Raw genomic sequence first — 14,575 nt, 5'->3', positions numbered from 1 at the left:
TCTGTTGTATAATCAATTGAATATGCACTTTTGCATATAAATTTTCCCACTTTCCACTAATGTTGAAAAATCAAAATAGCTAAGAATAACTGTATATAAGCCAGCAGATGAATGAAGTAAATGCACATACATCAAAGGAAAGAAATGCAATGCCTCTGTTGAGAGTATTTTACATATAAATGTGCTAATTAAGGTCTTAGTAATTTTTTAATTGATAATATATTAAAAAATGGTTCTTTCTAGGTAGTGTGATTCAAATTGGGTTTTCCTATATTTATATAGAATCTTTAATTTTCACAATAAATTTAATGGATGTGTGTGTATGTGGTACATCTGTTTGTTGCCTTTGTCTTTTATAGAATTAAAACATTGTACCTTTACTGAGATTGGTTAAGCACATATAGTAAATATTGACTGAGTGGAAATGATACACTATTTTAACCAAGTATAAGATTGAACACTGAATAAAATGGGAACAAAAGAATAATAGGAAAAACCTATATTTCTATCTTAACAACCCACTTATATGAAATATTTAGCAATAAAACATATAGTTATATTTGTCACTTATTTCTGAGAACCAAAGTTTAATAAACCCAGGGACCAGACTCAAACATAAATATGTACCCTAAGTTATTACAGAGACAGCATTGAATGTGCAGACTGATAGAGCCACACCCGAGAAAAACATCACATTTGCTCACAGGTATTAATATTTTGGCGTGTGATTTTTTTATGTTTGATTTTTCTTTAGTATTTTCTTCTTTTCACTACAACAAAAATGTTCATATATAGTAAACAAAGTTGTGCCATATAATGTGGAGAAAATCTTAATTATTTACACACTTTTATCACATAGTGAATTAGGGTAGACTTCAGATATTTAATTAATACAAAAATTTTGCCACAGAACAAAACTGAAACCCACTTCTTAGTTAGAAGAAAAAATACAAGATTGGTTATTTTCTATTCAAGTAAACTTTTTGCTAGTTAAAAACAAGTACATATTGACAGTTCCCTGATGGCCTAGTGGTTAGGATTCCAGGCTTTCTCTGCTGTGTCCTAGGTTCAAATCCTGGACTGCAAACTGAGATCCTGCAAGTTACACAGTATGGTCAAAACAAACAAACAAAAATGACACATATTGTTTTTTTTAATAATAAAGGCTTGAATTATACGCCAATGTTCATTGCAGCACTGTTTATAATAGCCAGGGCATGGAAGCAACCTAGATGTCCATCTGCAGATGAATGGATAAGAAAGCTTTGGTACATATACACAATGGAGTATTTTTCAGCCATCAAGAAAAATGCATTTGAATCAGTTTTAATGAGGTGGATGAAATTGGAGCCAATTATACAGAGTGAAGTAAGCCAGAAAGAAAAACATCAATATAGTATACTGACGCATATGTATGGAATTTAGAAAGATGGAAACCTGAAACCTGTGTACGAGACTGCAAAAGAGACATAGACATATAGAACAGTCTTTGGGACTCTGTGGGAGAGGGTGAAGGTGGGATGATTGGGGAGAATGGCATTGTAGCATGTATATTAGCATATGTGACCAGTCCAGGTTCGACACATGATGCAGGATGCCTGGGGCTGGTGCACGGGAATGACATGGGGGGAGGATATGGGGAGGAGGGAGGTGGGAGGGGGGTTCGGGAGGGAGAGCACATGTACACCCGGGGCGGATTCATGTCAATGTATCGCAAAACCAACCAATATATTAATGAAAGGTAAAAAAATAAATAAATAAATAAAAAGCAAGAATACCATATGCAATAATCAAGAAAAAAAATAAATAAAATTATACATATAAAAAAAAATAAGGGATTCATAGTGTTACTATTGTTGATGTTGTATTGTTTAGTTGAAAAGCCAATATTTTTTTAAACCCATGGACTGTAGCCCATCAGGCTCCTCTGTCAATGGGATTTCCCAGGCAAGAATATTGGAATATGTTGCCATTTTCTTCTCCAGAGGATCTTCCTGACCCAGGGATTGAATCCATGTCTCTTGCATGGGCAGGAGGATTCTTACTACTAAACCACCTGGGAAGATATTAATGTTATTACACTTACTGTGTGTTTGTGTGCATGTGATCATGCATGCTCAGTTATGTCTGACTCTATGCGACCCTACAGACTGTGGCCCTCCAGGCTCCACTGTCCATGGGACTCTCCAGGTAAGAAAATTGGAGTGGGTTGTCACGACTTCCTCCAGGGGATCTTCCGACCCAGGTATCAAACCCATGTCTCCTGCGTCTCCTCAATTAAGAGTGGATTCTTAACCCACTGAGCCAACTGGGCAAAGAATACACCCTCTTCAGCATTTTCACAAGCTAGTAGTTAGCTACTTGAATATAATGTATCTGAACTGTATCTGAATATAATCTGAATATAATTTATCTGATATTTGCACCAATCATTAGCTATAGAATTAATAAAATGATTGTTAAGGTGAGTCCCTTGTACTGCAAGGAGATCCAACCAGTCCATTCTAAAGGAGATTAATCCTGGGTGTTCATTGGAAGGACTGATGCTGAAGCTGAAACTCCAATACTTTGGCCACCTCATGCGACGAGTTGACTCACTGGAAAAGACTTTATGCTAGGAAAGGTTGGGGGCGGGAGGGGAAGGGGACGACAGAGAATGAGATGGCTGGATGGCATCACCGACTCTGTGGACATGAGTTTGAGTGAACTCCGGGAGTTGGTGATGGACAGGGAGGCCTGGCGTGCTGTGATTCATGGGGTCGCGGAGAGTTGGACTCAACTGAGCGACTGAACTGAACTGAAGGTGAAAAGTTCAGTCGCTAAGTCGTGTCTGACTCTTTGCAACCCCATGTACTGTAGCACACCAGGCTTCCCTGTCCATCACCAACTTCTGGAGTTTACTCAAACTCATGTCCATCGAGTCAGTGATGTCATCAAACCATCTCATCCTCTGTTGTCCCCTTTTTCCCCTGCCTTCAATCTTTCCAAGCATCAGAGTCTTTTCCAATGAGTCAGTTCTTCCCATCAAGTGGCCAAAGTATTGGAGTCCCAGTTTCAGCATCAGTCCTTCCAATGAATAGCCAGGACTGATTTCCCTTAGGATTGACTGGTTGAATCTCCTTGCAGTCCAAGAGCCTCTCAAGAGTCTTCTCCAACACCACAGTTTAAAAGCATCAGTTCTCTGGTGCTCAGCTTCCTTTATAGTCCAACTCTCACATCCATACATGACTACTGGAAAAACCATAGCTTTGATAAGATGGACTGGTGTCGGCAAAGTAATGTCTCTGCTTTTTCATATGCTGAGTAGGTTAGTCATAGCTTTTCTTCCAAGGCACAAGCATCTTTTAATTTCATGTCTGTAGTCACCATCTGCAGTGATTTTGAAGCCTAAGGGGACTTAAATGCATCATCAATTCTCTTTAATCACATATCTTGTTTTTGCCCCTCTAATAAGAGAGGAAATTATGAGTCATAAAAAGACTTTAACACCTGAGTCAATCTTTGTTCTAAAAAGATATACTGCAGGTACAAAATAAGTGCATTTCCCCCACTTTTCATTACTAACGTTTGTTAGTGGAATCCAAGTATCCCCACAAACTACATCAAATAATTGCATTAATCAAAAAGAATAGATTTTAGGTACTGATAATTTGAATCTGTTGGCTTTTCATGCTTTGCTTTGACATTTCTTCATATCCTTTTATTACTGGAAATATTCCTAAATGGCATGGGGAAGGTGAATATTTCAAAAAGGAAGAAACAAAATGACTAATAGGAAGATATAAATTACTAAGTGGGGAAACCTTGTAATTCATTGGATCTCTGCTTTGACTAGTAAGGAGGGTTTAGATTCAGTGTAACTGTGAAGCTTGAGATAAACATAACCTGTATTTTTCATACTGTCAGATCAAAAGTTGACAATAGTGAAGAAACAAAGCTTAATTTTTGCATAGGTTGTTACTGTTTTCACAGGGGAAAATACAGAGCAGAAAATATAATTAACCAAATGTTAGCAAACACTGAGCCAGAGGGTGGACGCTTCAGAGACTTAAGTCGGAAATGCTACCTGACAAAATAAAAGGTTAGCTGTTTATTTTTTAGACATCAATAGCAAGGACAGAAAGATCTGCTCATTCCAGGTTTGTTCTTGCATCTCCAGATTTAAGAATATAGGAGTAAACTTAGCATTAAAAATGAGATACTTATCAATTAATTACTTATGCCTACTAATTCAATATAATGAATTCATGAATTTAAAAGTCAGAATATATTTTCTTCTCAGAACTGTAAAAATTTGTCTCTAGCATCTATAAAATGATTGTTTAATTATTTTCTTTTAATTTAGATTCACAGGAAAGTCTTTACTTTTTGTCACAAAGTATATATATACATTTTAGATTTTTTAAATTTTATTTCAAAAATAATATAGGTAAACAATATAAATAGCAATATGTGTGAACTTAACTCCATGTAAATCATATGCCAATATATATGTAAAGAAAATCTATCACCAATATGCTAATTCTTATATCAACAGAGACGTGCACACATGCAGACAGGACACATGCAAATACACACACACAAGGAGAAGACTATATTTATCAGAAGTGTTTATTATACCTCATCTCGTTTTCTTTTTTTTTTTTAAATATAAAAGTCATTTAAAATCAAAGAGACACAAATGTGTGTGTTAAATTCTGATGTTTTCACTTTTTTGTATCATTTTTCTTTGGCTGGTCAAGGGATCCATCCTCTGGCAACAGGGCACTGCAGAGATTGGTAATGAGAACTGTGGCAAAGCAGCAACACGTTTCTATCAGTCAGTCAGTCAGTTCAGTCGCTCAGTCATGTCAGACTCTTTGTGACCCCATGAATCACAGCACGCCAGGCCTCCCTGTCCATCACCAACTCCCGGAGTTCACTCAAACTCATGTCCATCGAGTCGGTGATGCCATCCAGCCATCTCATTCTCTGTCGTCCCCATCTCCTCCCACCCCCAATCCCTCCCAGCATCAGACTCTTTTCCAGTGAGTCAACTCGTCGCATGAGGTGGCCAAAGTATTGGAGTTTCAGCTTCAGCATCAGTCCTTCCAAAGAACACCCAGGATTGATCTCCTTTAGAATGGACTGGTTGGATCTCCTTGCAGTCCAAGGGACTCTCAAGAGTCTTCTCCAGCACCACAGTTCAAAAGCATCAATTCTTCGGTGATCAGCTTTCTTCACAGTCCAACTCTCAAATCCATACATGACCATGGGAAAAACCATAGCCTTGACTAGACGGACCTTGGTTGGCAAAGTAATGTCTCTGCTTTTTAATATGCTATCTATAGTAAAGGTCCATAATGCTTATTTTATGTTTACCAAATGCTGAAGCTAACTTAGACCAAGACAGTAACATACTAATTTCCATTATGAATAGTTGCTGATATGCTCTAGAATGTATAGAAAATCATTTAAACCAACATTATCTGAGCTTTTTTTTGATAAACATTACAATGGTAACAAATTTTTGTGTTCAAATGACTGTTTTCAGAGATGGAAAATGCTTAATCCTATAACTGACAGCCAGGTCTCTCAAACACTGGTGTCTCTTGTATGGTATTTTGAACATCAAATTAGACATTAATTCTTCCAATTATACCTCCAGAGATAAGAAAGCAAAAACCTAGCAAAATGAAAAGCTCATAGAGTTTTATATACATCATAATGACACTCAGGCTTAGATAAAACTTTTTGGATGTGTAATACAGTTTTTTGTTTGTTTTTATTTTTCCATGTAGGTAACAATGTTTCTTCAAAAATTAGGTACATGATTCGGTAATTTTCTGAGTATAAAATGACATTTACACAAAGAGACTGTGCTCTCCTTTACAGACTTTTTGCAGATGTTCATACATTTATCTATACTTTTCCTGATCATTTTGTCAAAAATTTAGATAAGAAAAATTAAAGAATGGAGAAAGAAAATAGCTCCTCTGTGAATGAATTCATTTTCTTGGGGATTACCAGTGATCTGGATGTGAAAGTGACCTTATTTGCCATGTTGCTAGTTGTTTATCTTATTAATCTTCTGGGAAATCTTGGAATGATAATTTTGATTAGAATGGATCCCCAGCTGCAAATGCCAATGTACTTTTTTCTCAGCCACCTCTCCTTCTGTGACCTCTGCTATTCCACAGCAATTGGGCCCAAGATGCTGGTTGACCTTTTGGCCAAAAACAAACCAATCCCCTTCTATGGCTGTGCCCTACAGTTCTTGATTGCCTGTACCTTTGCAGATGCTGAGTGTCTCCTGCTGGCCGTGATGGCCTATGACTGGTACAAGGCCATCAGCAGACCCTTGCTCTATGTGGTCAGCATGTCCAGCAGGGTGTGCTCCCTGATCAAGGCTGGGGTTTGCCTGGTGGGAATGGCAGATGCTCTGATACACACGACATTAGCTTATGCTTCTGTGGGTCAGAGATTAACCACTTCTTCTGTGACTTACCGCCACTCCACCTTCTTTCCTGCTCTAGTACACAGGTCAATGAATTGACAGTATTTATTGTTTTTGTAGTTACTGAACTGAGCTCAATTTTAGGAGTTCTTGTCTCTTACTGTCATATCATCCTAGCAGTCTCAATGATCCATTTTGCTGAGGGGAGGCTCAAAGCTTTCTCCACCTGCGTCTCCCACCTAACTGCTGTGTCAATTTTCCAGGGAACTCTGCTCTTTATGTACTTCAGGCCAAGTTCAATCTACTCTTTAGATCAAGACAAAATGACCTCATTGTTTTACACCCTTATGATTCCAATGTTAAACCCTCTGATTTATAGCCAATGGAACAAGGATGTGAAAAATGCCCTAGGAAAAATAAAAAATAAAAGATGGTTTCAAAGATTTATATCACACATATGCACACACATATAGTAGTTATTATTTTTGCAAAATTATATGATATGATACATGAGAAATATATTTTTTTCAAATTATTTAATAAATGAGTATCTATACCAAAATTCAGCCATAGGAAATTGTTACAGTTTTCAAAACTTGTCATGCTTCATTATATGTCTTGACCTTATCTATGAAACTCTCTCTGAGCAAAACTTACTGGCTCTTCAAATTCTATCATATTTTTTGTGTGTATCCAGTCATTCAAACATTATTATTTCAAGTATGTTAATATTTATCAACTATTTAATTCTTCTTTGTCTGCCTCTAAGTGCTTTACATTTCTTGAAAAATCAACTAGTTTGTATAAAAATGGACTTTATAATCTGGATGAATAAAGAAACATTTATTAACTAACCATAAGTACAATTCATAGTAAAGTTTAAGACTTTCATTAATTAAAAAAAAAAAAAACTTTGGGTTAAAAATCTATGAACAAATGTCAAAACATAGCGGGCAGAAGAAAAGTTTTCTTGAAATTATTTGTTCTAGCTCTGTGAAAAATACTGTTGGTAGCTTGATGGGGATTACATTGAACCTATAAATTACTTTGGGTAATATACTCATTTTCAGAGTATTTATTCTTCCAACCCATGAACACAGTATATTTCTCCATCTATTAGTGTCCTCTCTGATTTCTTTCACCAGTGTTTTATAGTTTTCTATATATAGGTCTTTTATGGCTGTCTGAGGAGGCCTTACAAATAGCTGTAAAAAGAAGAGAGGCGAAAAGCAAAGGAGAAAAGGAAAGATATAAGCATCTGAATGCAGAGTTCCAAAGAATAGCAAGGAGAGATAAGAAAGCCTTCCTCAGTGATCAATGCAAAGAAATAGAGGAAAACAACAGAATAGGAAAAACAAGAGACCTCTTCAAGAAAATTAGAGATTCCAAGGGAACTTTTCATGCAAAGATGGGCTCGATAAAGGACAGAAATGGTATGGACCTAACAGAAGCAGAAGATATTAAGAAGAGGTGGCAGGAATACACAGAAGAACTGTACAGAAAAGATCTTCACGACCAATATAGTCACAATAACGTGATCACTGACCTAGAGCCAGACATCTTGGAATGTGAAGTCAAGTGGGCCTTAGAAAGCATCACTAGGAACAAAGCTAGTGGAGGTGATGGAATTCCAGTTGAGCTATTTCAAGTCTTGAAAGATGATGCTGTGAAAGTGCTGCACTCAATATGCCAGCAGATTTGGAAAACTCAGCAGTGGCCACAGGACTGGAAGAGGTCAGTCTTCATTCCAGTCCCAAAGAAAGGGAATGCCAAAGAATGCTCAAACTACCGCACAATTGCACTCATCTCACACGCTAGTGAAGTCATGCTCAAAATTCTCCAAGCCAGGCTTCAGCAGTATGTAAACCGTGAACTCCCAGATGTTCAAGCAGGTTTTAGAAAAGGCAGAGGCACCAGAGATCAAATTGCCAACATCCGCTGGATCATGGAGAAAGCAAGAGAGTTTCAGAAAAATATCTATTTCTGCTTCATTGACTATGCCAAAGCCTTTGACTGTGTGGATCACAATAAACTGTGGAACATTCTGAAAGAGATGGGAATCCCAGACCACCTGACCTGCCTCTTGAGAAACCTGTATGCAGGTCAGGAAGCAACAGTTAGAACCAGTCATGGAACAACAGACTGGTTCCAAATAGGAAAAGGTGTACGTCAAGGTTGTATATTGTCACCTTGCTTATTTAACTTATATGCAGAGTACATCATGAGGAATGCTGGGCTGGAAGAAGCACAAGCTGGAATCAAGATTGCTGGGAGAAATATCAATAACCTCAGATATGCAGATGACACTACCCTTATGGCAGAAAGTGAAGAGGAACTCAAAAGCCTCTTGATGAAAGTGAAAGAGGAGAGTGAAAAGGTTGGCTTGAAGCTCAACATTCAGAAAACCAAGATCATGGCATCTGGTCCCATCACTTCATGGGAAATAGATGGAAAAACAGTGGAAACAGTGTCAGACTGTGTTTTTTTGGGCTCCAAAATCACTGCAGATGCTGATTGCAGCCATGAAATTAAAAGACGCTTGCTCCTTGGAAGGAAAGTTATGACCAACCTTGATAGTATATTAAAAAGCAGAGACCAACCTTGATAGTATATTAAAAAGCAGCGACATTACTTTGCCGACCAAGGTCCGTCTAGTCAAGGCAATGGTTTTTCCCGTGGTCATGTATGGATGTGAGAGTTGGACTGTGAAGAAAGCTGATCGCCGAAGAATCGATGCTTTTGAACTGTGGTGTTGGAGAAGACTCTTGAGAGTCCCTTATACTGCAAGGAGATCCAACCAGTCCATTCTAAAGGAGATCAATCCTGGATGTTCATTGGAGGGACTGATGCTAAAGCTGAAACTCCAGTACTTTGGCCACCTCATGAGACGAGTTGACTCTCTGGAAAAGACTCTGATGCTGGGAAAGGTTGGGGGCGGGAGGAGAAGGGTACGACGGAGAATGAGATGGCTGGATGGCATCACCGATTCTGTGGACATGAGTTTGAGTGAACTCCGGGAGTTGGTGATGGACAGGGAGGCCTGGCGTGCTGTGATTCATGGGGTCGCGGAGAGTCGGACACGACTGAGCGACTGAACTGAACTGAACTGAACTGTTTCTTTAGGTAGATATATTCCTAAGTATTTTATTCTTTTTGTTGCAATGGTGAATGGAATTATTTCCTTAATTTCTCTTTCTATTTTTTCATTATTAGTGTATAGGAATGCAAGGGATTTCTGTGTGTTGATATTATATTTGCAACATTAGTATTTTCACTGATTAGCTCTAGTAATTTTCTGGTAGAATCTTTAGGGTTTTCTGTGTAGAGGATCATGTCATCGGCAAACAGTGAGAGTTTTACTTCTTCTTTTCCAATTTGGATTCCTTTTATGTCTTTTTCTGCTCTGATTGCTGTGGTCAAAACTTCCAAAACTATGTTGAATAGTAGTGGTGAGAGTGGGCACCCTTGTCTTATGCCTGACTTTAGGGGAAATGCTTTCAATTTTTCACCATTGAGGATAATGTTTGCTGTGGGTTTGTCATATATAGCTTTAATTATGTTGAGAAATGTTCCTTCTATTCCCAAATAATTTCACAGTTTATATGGAAATACAAAAAAACCTTGAATGGCCAAAGCAATTTTGAGAAAGAAGAATGGAACTGGGGGAATCAACCTGCCAGACTTAAGGCTCTACTACAAAGCTGCAGTCATCAAGACAGTATGATACTGGCATAAAGACAGAAATATAGATCAATGGAACAAAATAGAAAGCCCCGAGATAAATCCACACACATATGGACACCTTATCTTTGACAAAGGAGGCAAGAATATTCAATAGAGAAAAGACAATCTCTTTAACAAGTGGTGCTGGGAAAACTGGTCAACCACTTGTAAAAGAATGAAACTAGAACACTCCCTATCACCATACACAAAAATAAACTCAAAATGGATTAAAGATCTAAATGTAAGACCAGAAACTATAAAACTCCTAGATGAGAACATAGGCAAAACACTCTCTGACATAAATCACAGCAGGATCCTCCAAGACCCACCTCCCAGAATATTGGAAATAAAAGCAAAAATAAACAAATGGGACCTCATTAAAATTAAAAGCTTCTGCACAGCAAAGGAAAAAAAATAATGGCAAATGAAGCAACTGACAAAGAATTAATCTCAAAAATATACAAGCAACACCTGCAGCTCAATTCCAGAAAAATAAGCGACCCAATCAAAAAATGGGCCAAAGAACTAAGCAGACATTTCTCCAAAGAAGACATACAGATGGCTAACAAACACATGAAAAGATGCTCAACATAATCAGAGAAATGCAAATCAAAACCACAATGAGGTACCATTTCATGCCAGTCAGAATGGCTGCTATCCAAAAGTCTACAAGCAATCAATGCTGGAGAGGGTGTGGAGAAAAGGGAACCCTCTTACACTGTTGGTGGGAATGCAAACTAGTACAGTCACTATGGAGAACAGTGTGGAGATTCCTTAAAAGACTGGAAATATAACTGCCATACGACCCAGCAATCCCACTCCTGGGCATACACACGAAGGAAACCAGAATTTAAAGAGACACATTTACTCCAGTGTTCATCGCAGCACTGCTTTTAATAGCCAGTACATGGAAGCAACCTAGATGTCCATCTGCAGACGAATGGATAAGAAATCTGTGGTACATATACACAATGGAGTATTACTCAGCCATTAAAAATAATACATTTGAATCAATTCTAATGAGGTGGATGAAACTGGAGCCTATTATACAGAGTGAAGTAAGCCAGAGAGAAAAACAACAATACAGTATACTAACGGAAAAGGCAATGGCAAGCCACTCCAGTTCTCTTGCCTAGAAAATCCCATGGATGGAGGAACCTGGTAGCCTGCAGTCCATGGGGTCGCTAAGGGTTAGACACAACTGAGCGACATAACTTTCACTTTTCACTTTCACACATTGGAGAAGGAAATGGCAACCCACTCCAGTGTTCTTGCCTGGAGAATTCCAGGGACGGGGGAGCCTGGTGGGCTTCCGTCTATGGGGTCACACAGAGTCAGACACGACTGAAGTGACTTAGCAGCAGTATACTAATGCATATATATGGAATTTAAAAAGATGGTAATGATAATCCTGTATATGAGACAGTAAAAGAGACACAGATGTATAGAACAGTCTTTTGGACTCTGTGGGAGAGGGCAAGGGTAGGATGATTTGGGAGAATGGCTTTGAAACATATATATTATCATATGTGAAATGAATCGCCAGTCCAGTTTCGATGCATGATGCAGGATGCTTGGGGCTCGTGTACTGGGATGACCCAGAGGGATGATATGGGGAGGGAGGTGGGAGGGGGTTTCGAGATGGGGAACACATGTACACCTGGGGTGGATTCATGTCAATGTATGGCAAAACCAATACAATATTGTAAAGTAATTAGCCTCCAATTAAAATAAATTAATTAACGAATGGATAAGAAAGCTTTGGTGCATATACACAATGGAGTATTATTCAGCCATTAAAAAGAATACATTTGAATCAGTTCTAATGAGGTGGATGAAACTGGAGCCTATTATACAGAGTGAAGTAAGCCAGAGAGAAAAACACCAATACAGTTTATTAACGCATATATATGGAATTTAGAAAGATGCAAATGATAACCCTGTATACGAGACAGCAAAAGAGACACAGATGTATAGAACATTCTTTGGGACTCTGTGGGAGAGGGTTAGGGTGGGATGATTTGGGAGAATGGCATTGAAACATGTATGTTGTCATATGTGAAACGAATCACCAGTTCAGGGTCGATGCATGTTACAGGATGCTCGGGGGTGGTGAGCGGAGATGACCCAGAGGGAGGATAAAGGGAGAAGGGAGGTGGGAGGGGGTTCAGGAGGGGGAACTCATGTACACCCGGGGCAGATTCATGTCAATGTATGGCCAAACCAACCAATATAATATTGTAAAATAATTAGCCTCCAATAAAAAATAAATAAATTAAAAATTAAAAAAAAAATAAATAAAAAAGCGAAAGGCTTTCTTGCATGGAAATATTAATTATCAGGTCCAAAATTAAATTTGGGAAGGAAATGATTCTGTGAAGATAATTTGACACTTACAGAGGCTTTGAGTTGAGCAACGGTATACCTTTTCAGGGGATTTCCAGTGGTTCAGTGCTAAACAATCTGCCTGCCAATGCATGAGATGCAGGAGACTCGGATTCAATCCTTGGGTCAGGTAGATCTGCTGGAATAGGAAATGGCAACTTGCTCCAATATTCTTTATTGATTTTACAGAGGCTTTGAGTTGAGCAATGGTATACCTTTTCAGGGGATTTCCAGTGGTTCAGTGCTAAACAATCTGCCTGCCAATGCATGAGATGCAGGAGACTCGGATTCAATCCTTGGGTCAGGTAGATCAGCTGGAGTAGGAAATTGCAACTTGCTCCAATATTCTTTATTGATTTTATATAATAAATTTTAAGAAAGAATATAAAATTGCTGTGAATACTAGGGTGCTGATCTATAACGAAGATACATATCACACTAGAAGTAAAAGCATTCATCTGTATACATTCTTAATATGTATCTATTTTGTGGATTTCTACTCTAGAATCTGACGCTAAAGCACTGAATCAGCATGTCTAAACAATACAAATATATTTGAAGAAGCATGTAAAATTCATGTATTTATTTATTACAGTTGTAAAAGTTAAAAAAAACACTGTTTCTTAAATTTTCTAGCTATCACTGTAGAGTGTCTTTGTGCAAAAACATTTCAGAATGAAATTAAAGCCCAAGAAGATTCTCTGGCTTCCACAGGGGAAATTTGTGAGAAACTGACCTATTACACAGAATCATACTGGAAAGAACTTATGAATAACTTGTTTTTAAATAAAATACTTAAGGGGTTTTCACCTGTACTATGTTTCCTCAATTTACACACAATATTTTAAAACTGTTATTTATAAGCAGAAACATGGTAGAAATCATTTTTTGAGATATATTGTCCAAGAAAAATGGAGCATTGGTGGATTGTTGCTAATTTAGAGAATATAAATGTGTAATCTGTTTAGGTAATCTATCTTTTTGACTGCCCTGTATCAGAGCATCTAAAGATTCATTTGATCTACATACTGGCTTTATTATGAGATCTAGTGGATGTGAATATTTTAAGTCTTATAAATGGAATTATAAAATTAAAATTGACTTATTCAGTTGTCTGAGGGCTTCCCACCTCAATTGACCAGTATCTCCCTGGAAGGAACTTGTACACATAGATACACCTCAGCTTTTGTGACTATCCTAGGGATATGGTAAAGAATCTGCCTGGAATATGGGAGACCTAGGTTTGATCCCTTGGTCAGGAAGATCCCTTGGAGAAGGGAATGACTACCCATTTCAGTATTCTTGCCTGGAGAATTCCATGGACAGAGGCACCTGGTGGGTTACAGTCCATGAGATCACAAAGAGTCTGATATGACTGAGTAACTAACACTTTAAGGGTCAACATGTCTCCAGTTCATCTGATTCTGACAGACAGTAAGACCTTCATCCAAGAATGTCATAGAAAATTTATACCGTATTAAACACTTTCCCAACCATGAAGGTATAAAACTAGAAATCAGTTAGAGAAATAAGTTTAAAAATTTGCAAATATATGGAGATTAAGCATATCCCTGAACAACCAGTAGTTCAGAGAAGAAATCAAAAAAGAATTAAAAAATATCCTGAGGCAAATGGAAATAGAAAAATATCATGCCAAAAATTAGAGGACAATAAAAAATTACAACAAACACAGCTTTAAGAGAAAAGTTTGAAGTGAAAAAATGCTTACATTGAGGGGAAAAAATAAAGCTAGAGCTACCTTTTATACACTAAGGAACTAGAAAAGCAGAACATGCTAAATCAAAAGTTAGTAAAAGAAAAGAAATAACAAAGATCAGAGTTAAAATAAATGAAATCGAAAAAGTCAATCAACATAAAGGCTGTACTTTTGAAAAGGTAAGCAAAATGGAGGGAAAAAATAGCTAAATTTACCAAGAATAAGGGAGAAGTCTCAAATAAATAATACTATAAATGTCAGAAGGAATATGACCCTTGATAACACACAAAAACCAAGGATCATAAGAAACTACT

The 14,575-nt window shown here is 37.7% G+C and overlaps 1 pseudogene; it reads left to right on the top strand.

Moving 5' to 3' along the window:
• Positions 1-5,953: 5,953 nt before the first annotated feature.
• Positions 5,954-6,909, top strand: LOC129551020 (olfactory receptor 5W2-like; annotated as a pseudogene).
• Positions 6,910-14,575: the final 7,666 nt, after the last annotated feature.

The sequence above is a fragment of the Moschus berezovskii genome, chromosome 17 (assembly GCF_049115385.1).
Source record: "Moschus berezovskii isolate FMDL1 chromosome 17, NW_MosBer_1.0, whole genome shotgun sequence".
In the NCBI taxonomy this organism is placed as follows: domain Eukaryota; kingdom Metazoa; phylum Chordata; class Mammalia; order Artiodactyla; family Moschidae; genus Moschus; species Moschus berezovskii.
The sequence above is the reverse complement of the archived record's forward strand: the minus strand, read 5'-3'. Positions and strand labels throughout refer to the sequence as shown.